Below are 14,141 nucleotides of genomic sequence, written 5' to 3'. Positions count from 1 at the left end.
GCCACAAGGGAAGTCCAATATATGAAAAGGTAAATACTAATATGATGGTGTTACATTTATACTTGAATGAAGGTGCATATATATTTTTATTCTTTAAATTGTGCAGAATAATTTGTCAGTATAATCAAGGATTTAAGATGTGGAGCTTAGGTTGGACACTGGAAATTTGATGCACATAAAAACTGAAGCTTTTATTCTTCAGGAACTTTGCATAATTAGGGATTTTCCTACCTTGAGCTTCCTATCTACCAATAGCTAATCAGACATTCCTCAAAAGAAATTACTTTCTCTTGGTGTAAATCAAACACATTTATAAGCGTTACAATCCTTTGCAGCTGATCTTGGTACCTGGTATTAGACAAATACAGTTTTATAGACAATTTTGACATTTAAATATGGTAGGAAATCCACTTTTTATTCCACATCTCTTTTACGTATGTTATCTTATTTTCTCTTTTTAGGTCTACATCCCAAACTAGTTATGCTTACTTCTTTGTGAGCTCCTGGACCTAAATTAACAAGATGCTACTTTAGAAATATTTACAAACATAAATTTCCATTATGGAGAAAGAAGTGTGTTAGTTCTCAGGAACAAAAGAACAAGATATGCACCTCCCCTTCCCAAAAAAAAAAAAAAGTGATTTTTCTTTAGCAGAGTTTCAGTCTTTAAAAGCTGAATCTACAAAATGAGAGAAGATGTAATGAGTAGAGGGAAGAAAGTCTGTATGAGACATATTCCTAAAGGGTTTTTTGATTAAATAATTCTCCAGTCTAGTCTTGGCTCAGAAAACAGCTCAGTCTTATAAATGCCCTCCCTTAATATTGGTGTGACTTACTTCCAGAATCCACAAGAGAGAAATAAGAAATCTGCCTAACAGGTTGATAGGAGAACCTAGTACCTCTCTATGCATAAACTACTTAAGCAAATTTGACTCTTTCCTTGAAGGACTAGGATAGGTTATATCATTTTTAGTAACTATTCACCGTATCTTCTCCAGCTAATGAACACTGTATATTTTATTGGACCAATGAGGTCCATTCTTGACCATTGCCTTTTTATTAATGGATGTGAGTGGCAATAATAAATTTTGAGTAGACTCTTTAAATGCTGTTGAGAAGTTTGGCTTATACTCTTACGTGACTACCCTCCGTGAGAAGAACATGCCCAAGCACTAAATTTATCCGTCTGAATTCTAGCGTGAGAGACAGGTAGTGCAGACTTACATCTGACCCATAACCTGGCACTTAGCCCAAAAGAGCCACAGATAACCTGCGCATCTAAGAAAATAAATAAATAAAAGGTTTTTTTTGGTATGGCTCTAAGATTTTATTCATGGTTTTTTCCAGTGGTCATGTATGGATGTGAGAGTTGGACTGTGAAGAAAGCTGAGCGTCAAAAAATTGATGCTTTTGAACTGTGGTGTTGGAGAAGACTCTTGAGAGCCCCTTGGACTGCAAGGAGATCCAACCAGTCCATCCTAAAGGAGATCAGTCCTGGGTGTTCATTGGAAGGACTGATGCTGAAGCTGAAACTCCAATACTTTGGCCACCTCATGCGAAGTGTTGACTCATTGGAAAAGACCTTGATGCTGGGAGGGATTGGGGGCAGGAGGAGAATAAGACGACAGATGATGAGACGGTTGGATGGCATCACCGACTAGATGGGCATGAGTTTGAGTAAATTCCGGGAGTTTGTGATGGACAGGGAGACCTGGCGTGCTGCGATTCATGGGGTCGCAAAGAGTCGGACATGACTGAGTGACTGAACTGACTGACTGACTGATTGAAGATTTTATTTTACTTCTTGGTTAAGTTACCTAATATAGGGACCAGTATACATTGCATTTTTTTCCTATCCAAGTTTTAGAAATTTCCCGAAGGCCACTTCCAGTAAGAAAATCCTTTACCTACTTAAACTAAACCTGCGGTGTGCAGTTTTATTGTTTTATTATGGAACAATGACTTGAACTTTGTCTCCTTAAAAGCTCTGAAAGAGTGGGACTTACAACAAGCTTAATAATGAAAAGGTAGCATTTGCTGCAACTTGACTACATAAAATAAGGCTTGATGAAAATTAAATATTAATATGCAGTTTATGTTAGATGCTGCTTCACAGTTTCAGAAAAAATGAACAGTAATCAAATGAGGGTGTCACATAATACACAGCAAGCAGAGAGCCAATTATGTAAATGAATGCCCAAGGTTAGCATGATACAATGCTTTTTAATTTGACTAATATTAAAATCAACTGGTTCTTAAAGTAATAGATGACTGTGACAACAGTTAAGGAGCACCAAATGTTTTTTTGTAATCCCCTGTCAAATTAAAAATGCTGTTGTGAGTGACCTGCTTTCCACAGTACAATAGCTGAAAGGCTCAAAATGTGCAATATTTCCTAGGCTTTAGAAATATTAGACTAAAATGTTTCTGAGATGAAAGTCATAATGACCAGTGTACATCTACCTTCTTCAATTGAAAATCCATAACAGTGAACTCCAATTGCCACAGTGCATTTTCAAAATAAGTTTCACTCATTTAGCTGAATTCATTTGAATTTAACAGATAAACTGCAGTTTCTTTTTAATTATATACATTTTACTCCTAACTCTATACAAAAAAAAAAAAAAATCTTCAGCAGGATCTGTGTTCCTCTTTTATTTTCCTGCTTACTAATCTACTCATCCAGTTAGTAAGCTTAAAAAAAAAAAAAATTGTTCACTATGAATAGAGCTACGGATTTTTTTCTCTGTATAAAATGCATACACATATAGACATAAATGTGTACATGAAAATCTATAAAGACATGAACAAATATTCAGCCTTTTGATTTTCAACACTAAAAGAATATATTATTTGCAAAATCACTGGAACATTTAACATACTTAAATTTTTAAAGCTAAATTTGGTAATGATAGTGTTTTGTTTGAGATAGCAATATATTTATAATGTTCAGGGTGTTTATATCTGAAATTGATTTTTCTATAGAACTACAAGTGTGGAATTCTCCTAAGCTATTGATTATCTTCTAAGAAGAAATGACAAATCAATTTCACCTTGACAGTGTTCTTTCTAACAAGTGTCAGAGTGTTTTTGTGGTAGCCTGAACATTTTACCAGAAGAAAAAAATATAAGAAATGGCAAGACGGGGAAAAGGAGAGGTGTAGGGGAAAAAATCACATCACACATTTTTATTTAAATCTTTATTTCTCATGAACAACCTCTATAATTGAAAGTAATTTAATCATTGCTTTAAATTAAATACACTGAATGCCTATTTTTGAATCTGGTGATAAAAACTGGAAATGGATATTTCAGATATCTTTTTACAGTTCTTAAGAAAAGTGGGATATTAGTCATCTATTTCTCAATTTCTATCCTAGGATTTTCTGGACATGGGGATTATAGTGTCTGTGTATCCTATTTAAGAAATGGAATATCAAATTTTTAATACAAAATTGTATGCAGAGCTTACAAGTGATTCATGTAGTGAAGGCCCCTATAGTTTGCAGTTTATTAATTTCTAGAAATCTTTTTTTTTGTATAAATAATAACTGACAAGAACTCTGTCCACATTGTTAAATACTCCCTTTTCAAAAAAAGAATAGCACTTTAAAGTATTAAGGTGCTGAAATTCACAAAACTAAGTTAAATATGAAAAATTCTTCAGAAAGTATATAATTCAACAATCTAAAATACTATTATTCTAACCAATTTTAGTTATAAAAGTGTTTTTAATATCAGTTCAGTCCAGTCGCTCAGTAGTGTCCGACTCTTTGTGACCCCATGAATCGCAGCAGGCCAGGCCTCCTTGTCCATCACCAACTCCTGGAGTCTACCCAAACCCATGTCCACTGAGTTGGTGATGCCATCCAGCCATCTCATCCTCTGTTGTCCCCTTCTTCTCTTGCCTCCAATCCTTCCCAGCATCAGGGTCTTTTCCAAAGAGTCAACTCTTCGCATGAGGTGACCAAAGTATTGGAGTCTCAGTTTCAACATCAGTCCTTCCAATGAACACCCAGGACTGATCTCTTTTAGGATGGACTGGTTGGATCTCCTTGGAGTCCAAGGGACTCTCAAGAGTCTTTTCCAACACCACAGTTCAAAGGCACCAATTCTTTTGCACTCAGCTTTCTTCACCATCTAACTCTCACATCCATACATGACCACTGGAAAAACCATAGCCTTGACTAGACAGACCTTTGTTGGCAAAATAATGTCTCTGCTTTTAAATATGCTATCTAGATTGGTCATAACATTCCTTCCAAGGAGTAAGTGTCTTTTAATTTCATGGCTACAATCATCATCTGCAGTGATTTTGAAGCCCAAAAAAATAAAGTCTGACAGTGTTTCCACTGTTTCCCCATCTATTTCCCATGAAGTGATGGGACCAGATGCCATGATCTTAGTTTTCTGAATGTTGAGCTTTAAGCCAACTTTTTCACTCTCCTCCTTCACTTTCATCAAGAGGCTTTTTAGTTCCTCTTCACTTTCTGCCATAAGGGTGGTATCATCTGCATATTTAAGGTTATAGATATTTCTCCCGGCAATCTTGGTTACAGCTTGTGCTTCCTCCAGCCCAGCATTTCTCACGATGTACTCTGCATATAAGTTAAATAAGCAGGGTGACAATATATGGCCTTGACTTAACTCCTTTTCCTATTTGGAACCACTCTGTTGTTCCATGTCCAGTTCTAACTATTGCTTTCTGACCTGCTTACAGGTTTCTCAATAGACAGGTCAAATGACCTGGTATTCCCATCTCTTTCAAAATTATCCACACTTTATTGTGATCCACACAGTCAAAGGCTTTGGCAAAGTCAATAAAGCAGAAATAGGTCAGGGGCCATGACAGAGAGCACCAGGCTGCGATGGCGCAGGAGCAGCGGAGAGGAGCTGCCCCACGTCCGAGGTCAGGGTTGGCGGCCGAGACGAGTTTTTAGTACACTCACTGATAAAAACTTATTAAAATGCTATACTCATGTTCTTCCAAACTCTAATCAGGTTAATGGAAATTTAATGTTTCAATTAATGATGTACAAGATGGCATATTAGTAACAGGAACTCAAAGTTTTATCTATGTGCACACTTTCCTTTGAAAATTACATATTAAATTATTCAAATCAATTACATAGGTTTTAGTTTTTAATTATTATAAAATTAGATTTAAGCCTATTTGAGAGGTATTTAAAGGTATTTAAGAGGTTTTTTAAAGAAAAAATGTTTCTCATTGTTGTAATAGTTAAATAAATGATAATGTATTTTGAAGGAAAAACAACTTGTAAGTTTTTATTTTGGTTAATCTATGTAGAACAACTAAAGTTTAGAAATAATAATGACTGAGTTTGTGTTTCTCTGATCACCTGTTTATTACTTAAATCCAAAGGAATAGCTAACAAACAAAATATCCAAGTTGCCAATATTATTTTATGCAGTGGTTTTAAATAGAATGTTAATGAAAATTATAGAGCTCTACTGTCAAATAAGATAGCCATTAGCCACTCATGGCTATGTTTAATATCAGTTAGTCAGATTAAGTACAATTAAAAATTCAGTTTCTGAGTTGCACTAACATGCAGTTGATGAATGCAATATTTGCTGGCATAAAGAAGGTTTCCATCATTACACAATCTATTATCACTGTTATCACAGAGGCTTTTGCAAAATTCTCTTAGAAGTCATCCCCAAATTATCTGTTGGAGGTTCCCTGCTAAAGATTTGCTGATCTTCTAGATACCATGTTCCCAGTGCTTTACTTTTCCTTTTCAACTTTGTCTTTATTTGCTATAAGCTGCTGGTTTTGTTCATTTTTTGTTCAATTTACTTTTTAAAATGTTGTGTTGGTTTCTGCCATTCAACAATGTGAATCAGTCATAATTATACAAAGTTTTATTTATTTTAAAAATAGTTTTGCTATTTTACACATTTTATGACAAATTATCTTAAACTTACAGAAACTTTGAAAGAAGAACACCGTGACAGTCCATATAAACCCAGCCAATGTTTAAATACTCCTCCAGTAACTGAGAAAATCATAAATAGGAAATCATTAAAGATGCTAAATATTTGGACAATGCTATCAATCAAATCCAATAATTGATGTCTATTAAACACACCCAACAACACAAGAATACCCAGTATTTAAAGTGTACAAGGTATGTTTACCAAGGTAAAACACAAATTCTGAGCCATAAAACTCCCATAATAAATTTCAGAAGATTAAAATAGACCGAATATGTCCTCTTATTACAATTACATTAAATTATAATCAACAAAAAGAATATACCTAGAAGATTATCAAATATTTGAAAATTAAGCCTGATGCCTCTAAGCACCCATAAGTCAAAGAACTTGAAAGATATTTCAAAATTAATATTAATAAATCCACAACATATCAACATGTGTGGGAATGAAGATAATGCAGTGGAAATTTATGGTCTCCTACGCTTATATTATAAATAAGAACAGTATAACATAATTTTTCTAAGCCCCAAAATTAATATAGTAGGAGAATAAAAGAGCAAATTAAAGCCACAGAAAGTGAAAAGAAGGGAATCATAAGAGGAAAAAAATCATATAGACAAGGGCAAGTGTTTCAAAAAGTTAAAGTCAAAAGTTTATTCCCCCAAAATATTAATAAAATTGATAGAGCAGTCATAAAGTGTACTAATTCAGAAAACATAGAAAAAAGAGAAATGAACACTCTGACTCTTAACAACATAAACTTTACATGAAAAAATACAAGTTGAATGGCAGCAATTATAAAATATTTTACATTGCCCAAAGAGAAAAAAGAAATAAAAATCCAAACAACATCCTTTATAATTATAAAGTGAGATTTTATTAAATATCCTTTCTCCAAATAAATCTTGAGGCATGAATTATTTTACTGGAAAAAACCCTCAAATGTTTTAATAATAAATAGCACCACTGTAACATACACATATACTTTCAGAAATAGAAGTGTTTTTTTTATTTACTACAGAAAAGCAGTCTTATTAATTTATCAAATACAAAAATGCGATAATGACCTTACAAGAAATACACACACACAGAAGCACACACAAACACACAAATAATCTTTATGAACATAGACCCCAAACGTCATAAAAACATTGCTTAAATAAAATCTAGCAACATGTAACAATGTTGATATGCCCACAATTGACAGTTTATCTTAATAGACCTTTTAATAAATAAATCAATTTAATAAGCATATAAGCATACTTCCACTAAGAAAGACATATCTAGATGCTTCAGGAACATGAATCCATTGTTTATTTTTCAACTCACAAGTTTCTGAGGTGAAGTACTAGCAGCAGTGGAATTTAACCCTTATTCCAGCTTCATGATAACTATATCATAATATCAAGTCAGATAGAGGAGAGCAAGAAGGTGAGTATTTGGAATTCTTAGTTTCATTTGCATCTTTAGAAGAAATTTCGTCCTTATTGGTTCAGTTCTGCATTGTTCTTATATCATTATATCATTGTTCTTATATCATGGACCCTGTCCTCAGCCCTTCCAAAACTTCGGTAGCCACTTAATTTATCAATTTCCTTTTTGGTAATACTGGAGGATCGTGATATTGTATAGGAGGCAGGGATCAAGACCATCCCCAAGAAAAAGAAATGCAAAAAGGCAAAATGGTCGTCTGAGGAGGTCTTACAAATAGCTATGAATAAAAGACAAGTGAAAGCAAAAGGGAAAAGGAAAGATATACCCATTGAATATAGAGTTCCTAAAAATAGCAAGAAGAGAGAGATAAGAATGCCTTCAATCAAAGTGATCAATGCAAAGAAATAAAGGAAAACAATAGAATGGGAAAGACTAGAGATCTCTTCAAGAAAATTACAGATACCAAGGGCACATTTCATACAAAGATGGGCTCAATAAAGTATAGAACCAGAAGATAAAAAGCGGTGGCAAGAATACACAGAAGTACTGTAGAAAAAAGACCTTCATGACCCAGATAATCACGATGGTGTGATCATCTACCTAGAGCCAGACATCCTGGAATGTGAAGTCAAGTGGGTCTTAGGAAGTATCACTACAAAGCTAGCAGATGTGATGGAATTCCAGTTGAGCTATTTCAAATCCTAAAGATGATGCTGTGAAAGTGCTGCACTCCATATACCAACAAATTTGGAAAACTCAGCTGTGGCCACAGGACTGGAAAAGGTCAGTTTTCATTCCAATCAAAAAGAAAGGCAATGCCAAAGATGCTCAAACTACCACACAGTTGCACTTATCTCTCACTGATGCTGAAGCTGAAACTCCAATACTGGCCAGTTGATGCAAAGAGCTGACTCATTTGAAAAGATCCTGATACTGAGAAAGATTAAAAGAAGTAGGAGAAGGGGACGTTAGAGGATGAGATGGTTGGATGGCATCACTGACTCAATGGACATGAGTTTGAGTAAACTCCAGGAGTTGGTGATTTACAGGGAGGCCTGGGGTGCTGCAGTCCATGGGGTTGCAAAGAGTTAGACAAGACTGAATGACTGAACTGAACTGAATACTATATACATTGGGTGATTTCATTTCCTGGAACAAACTGTCTGATAGTTTCATGTTGGTATTGAGATTTAAGAGTCAGATTGCTCATACTAGCTTAAAAACAATACAAATGAGTGAATATGTTTTGACTGTTTTTCTTGGGACTATTATTTTAATGACTTCATAATAATCTTCTCCATGTCTGACTGCATATATTCTGACTCCATGTTATACTGCATATATTCTATAAGAACATATTTCAGGGACATTTCTAGAAAGGTTAAAATGTTTTGTAAGAATTTTATTATTTTCATTTCAGTATATCTCAGTTTAAAATTTGCAAAATATTTAACATTACTGCAATTACAATCTTGTAATCTTATCAATGGTATTCAAGGTATTCAGTTTTGTTCAAGTTCCCATTGTTAATATAATGCATGGTTTTGCTTGCTTAAAATCTGGAAGAGAGGTGGTGGTGATATAGTAAGAAAAGAATTTCAGTGAATATATGAATGTAAGTGAGAATAATTTCCATATTTTCATGTGAGTTTGATAACTTCTCAGTCAGTTTTGTGCCATTGGCATTCCCTATCCTCACTACGTAAGTGTCATTGTCTTTTTTTTTTTAAACATTCTTCTGCAACAACTTAACTTTTCTGCTTTCTTTTATTATGCTACCTTATTTTTATTCCTGTGATTTTAATCTCTATAGTCAACCCAAAATCTTAAATATAAAGCCTAAAAAGAAAATTTCTGCTTTAAAAAAACTAAATTTAAATTGTTGGTGTTTATTTCCTAAGTCCTTTTTCTGATTCTTTGTGATCCCATGGACTATAGCACGCCAGGTTTACCTGTTCTTCACTATCTCCCTGAGTTTGCTCAAACTCATGCCCATTGAGTCATTGATGCCATGCAATATCATCCTCTGTCACCCCCTTCTCAATTTTTTCCAGCATCGGGGTCTTTTTCAATTAATCAGCTCTTCACATAAGATTGCTGAAATATTGGACCTTCAGCTTCAGCATCAGCCCTTCCAATGAATATTCAGGATTGATTTCTTTTAGGATTGACTGGTTTGATCTCCCTTCAGTCCAACGAACTCTAAAAGGCTTCTCTAGCAGCACAGTTCAAAAGCAGCAGTTCGTCGGTGCTCAGTCTTCTTTCTTCTTGATGGACTACCTCTCACGTCTGTATATAACTACTGGAAAAGACATAGCTTTGACCAGACAGACCTTTGTCAAAGTTATGCCTCTACTATTTAATGCACTGTCTAGGTTTCTAATAGCTTTTCTTCTAAGGAGCAAGCATATTTAAATTTTGTGGCTGCAGTCAGCATCCACAGTGATTTTGGAGACCAAGAAAATAAAATGTCTCTTTTTTCTAATATATTTGCCATTAAGTGATGGGACCAGATGCCATGATCTTCGATTTTTCAATGTTGAATTGTAAGTCAGATTTTTCATTCTCCTCTTTCACCCTCATCAATAGGCTCGTTAATTCTTCTTTGTTTTCTGCCATTAGAGTGGTATCATCTGCATATCTGAGGTTGTTGATATTTCTCCTGGCAGTCTTGGTTCCAGCTTGTGATTCATCCAGCCCAGCATTTTGCATAAAGTACTCTGCATAGAAGTTAAATAAGCAGGGTGACAATATACAGCCTTGACATAGTCCTTTCCCAACTTTGAACTAGTCTATTGTTTCCTGTTCACTTCTGATTGTTGCTTCTTGACCTGCATACAAGTTTCTCAGGAGACAGGTAAGGTGGTCTGATATTGCAATCTCTTTCAGAATTTTCCACAGTTTGCTGTGATCCACATAGCCAGAGGCTTTAGCATAGTCAAAGAAGTAGATGTTTTTCTTGAATTCCTTGGTTTTTCTATGATACAGTGGATGTCGGCAATTTGATCTCTGGTTCTCCTGTCTTTCCTAAATCCAGCTTAGACATCTGGAAGTTCTTGATTCATGAACTGTTGAAGCCTAACTTGGAGAATTTTGAGCACTACTTTGCTAGTGTGTGAGATGCGTGCAATTGTGTGGTAATTTGAATATTCTTTGGCATTACCTTTCTTTGGGATTGAAATGAAAACTGACCTTTTCCAGTCCTGTGACCACAGCTGAGTTTTCCAAATTTACTGGTATATTGAGTGCAGCCCTTTCACAACATCATTTTTTAGGATTTGAAATAGCTCAGCTGGAATTCCATCACCTCCACTAGCTTTGTTAATAGTAATGCTTCCTAAGGCCCACTTGACGTCACATTACAGGATGTCTAGCTTGAGGTGAGTGATCACACAAGTGGTTATTTGGGTCATTGAGACCATTTTTGTACAGTTCCTCTTTGTATTCTTGACACAGAAAAACTATATTCATTCTTTATCTATCTATCTTTAAGTATATTTTTTCCAAAAATATTAATATCATTGCTGTTGATCTGTTTGCAAACATTTAGCATTCTATGCCTGCATTCCACACACTTCATATCTTATCTTCCTAATTAGGCTCATCCTTTAGTTCTTAGATTATATGTGAGTTTCATAGAAAGACCAATCATAAATGATCACAGCATATTTTCATAACCATATGGTATTTTGTTAAATATTGCATATTTATTTTTCATTAACCTATTTTCTCTAGTACTTTGTAAAGTTTAGACTGCCAAAAAATATAAGCATAATTATTTTGCATATCACTATTTATATAACACATAGAAGAGTTCCAGAATATATAGATATTCTGTAAAGAAGTGAAAGTTTACCCTACAACAAAAATGACCACCTAGCCAATGTGGCTATCAGGAAGATTTCATCCATAGAAAGGTATGAACTTAAGATAATCTCATGAAAATTTGATTATATAAGCCAATTATTGAAAATTACTTCATAGGAATAATGAAAATGTTAATTCTCTTAAGCTTAAGTTGTCTATATTTTTTAATTTAATTTTCTTTTTTTTTCATTTATTTACATTAGTTGGAGGCTAATTACTTTACAATATTGTAGTGTTTTCTCTATACATTGATATGAATCAGCCATGAATTTACATGTGTTCCCCATCCTGAACCCCCCTCCCATGCATGAGACAAGTTGTCTATATTCTTAAAGCTTTGTGTGAGGAGATAACTTGGATGGAAGACAGTGCCATAATCATATATTTATGCCATTGTCCAAACTTTTGTAATTGTGATTAGTATTGCTGTGATTTGGGTGTAGTGGAAGTGTTATTACTCTTAATTTGACATCATGCTGTGTGATGTCTATGAAATTGTGAGACTTTAAGAAATCAGCTAAATCATCCGAAATAGTTTTACATATTTTCATTAGTAAAGCTAATAATTTTCTATTGGCATTGTCATTGTTTAAAATACGTTTATGATGAGCTGCTGCTGCTAAGTCACGTCAGTCGTGTCCGACTCTGTGCGACCCCATAGACCGCAGGCTACCAGGCTCCCGAACCTGGGATTTTCCAGGCAAGAACACTAGAGTGGGTTGCCATTTCCTTCTCCAGTGCATGAAAGTGAAGAGTGAAAGTGAAGTCGCTCAGTCGTGTCCGACCCTTAGCGACCCCATGGGCTGTAGCTTACCAGTCTCCTCCGTCCATGGGATTTCCCAGGCAAGAGTACTGGAGTGGGGTGCTGTTGATGAGCTACTATCACGTTAAAAAAAAAAAAATCACTTATTTTTAGTTCTATTTTTATGTAATTAATTCAAAAGAACATATTAAAAAAAAATCCTGTTGAACAATGGATCAATTCTAGACAAGTTTATGACTGTAGTAGGTGGCTTTCAGGCTATTTTCTTTCTTTCCTCACTCCTCATTCACAGGCCCAGTATATTCATTATTTAATTAAGATAAATTGATGAGTGTTATATGTCAAAATACTTACAGATTCTAAGGATATAGCACTCAATATTAATGACTTACCTTTGTTTTCATGAGGATCATGTTCTAGCAGAGAGATATAGACATTACACAAGTGAAAAAGATGCAGAAAATATTAGGTGGTGGCAAGTATCATGGAGAAAAACTCATCTGAAAATGGTAACAAATAATATTAATGGTTAAGAAACTGGGTGTTCTTTTAAATTCTGTGGCTGGGGAAAGTCCTATAAAGAATATTAAAACCTAGCAAAGACTGAAGGAAGTGAGAGATTAGCCCTACAGCTATGCAAGAAGTGTGTTCCAGACAAAGGATCATCAAGGTTAACATGTTTTATAGAGTATGACTGCTCCATTCAAGGAAAAACAGAATTCACTGTATCTGGAATTGAGCAAACAAGGTAAGAAAGTATTAAGAAATGAGACCAGAATTGATAACAAGGACTGAATTATATAAGGTCTTATAGGGTTTTGGTTATTACTCTCAGTAAAATGTGAAAGCATTGTAAGGAATCAACCATGCAAATTTCATTATATAACTAAGTTTTCTAAAAAGTTTCTTCTGGACACTTTATTCAAATATTGCTAATAGTTAAATCAAGATAAGGGCATGAATGGTAAAACTGATTGTTGGATTTACCAGCATGGAGATTATTTGTGATCTTTGGAGTTGTTATTTCAATGGTATTAATTTTATATGAACGAGACAGAGTTTAGAGATGAAAATAATCAGAAGAATTGATTGTGACAAGTATAGATTACTCTGCTGATGCCTAAAGTTGTTTTCAGTTCCCTGGCTTATTCTACTCCAGAGCCCATGTGCATATAATGATCCCCTTATTTTTGGACTGTGACCATCTATGATAATTTCTCTAATACCTTTCTTTTTCTTTTTTAAAAAATGAATTAATCTTTAATGTTTAAATTCTACCAATTTTATAGCTTCAAAGAATTAACTCTTTTCAATTTTTTTTTCAGAAATTTCATGTGAATTTTAACACACACACACAAGTATCTACTACACTACACACATAAAAACACATGCTATACTGCAGGGCAAAAGTCCCTAAATTTAAGACAGGGTTTCCTTGGTGGCTTGGACAGCAAAGAATCTGCCTGTAGTACAGGAGATCTATATTGATTCTTGGATCAGAAAGATCCCTTGCAGAAGGGAATGATTACCCAGTTCAGTATTCTTGCCTCGAGAATTCAATGAACAAAGGAGCCTGGTGAGCTACCATCCTTGGGGTCACAAAGAATTAGACACGATTGAGCAACTAACCCTTTTTTCACTTTTTCATTTGGAACTTATTTCCTGTTTTACCATTCCCTGAACATACGTCCTTGGATATATCCTTGAATAGAATTTTTGAAATAAAAAATGTTAAGTACTACAATACCACAAATGATTATTCTCAACAAAGAACATATTAATGAAAACAATTGGTAAATTATAGCCTATTTATAATTAGTGCATCATTTACATTTATATACATATATTTTTGATTAATAATTTAAGAACAAATATGTTAATGTGGATGCTTACCTAAAACATTTTTACCTAATTGTGCATTATTATAAAACTGAGGCTCGATTCTTAGTTTTGTCACCTTTTTATAAGAATGCATACTATTTCCACAAGTTCAAAAATCTACCTCTGGGGCTGGAGGAAGTGACTGATGATCAAGTGTTAATGGCTACAGTGTTTCCTTTTGAGGTGATAAAATTGTTTGGGGATTAGATAAAGATGGTAGTCACACACAATTTTG

This window comes from Muntiacus reevesi, chromosome 11, assembly GCF_963930625.1.
Source record: "Muntiacus reevesi chromosome 11, mMunRee1.1, whole genome shotgun sequence".
NCBI lineage: Eukaryota > Metazoa > Chordata > Mammalia > Artiodactyla > Cervidae > Muntiacus > Muntiacus reevesi.
The sequence above is the reverse complement of the archived record's forward strand: the minus strand, read 5'-3'. Positions refer to the sequence as shown.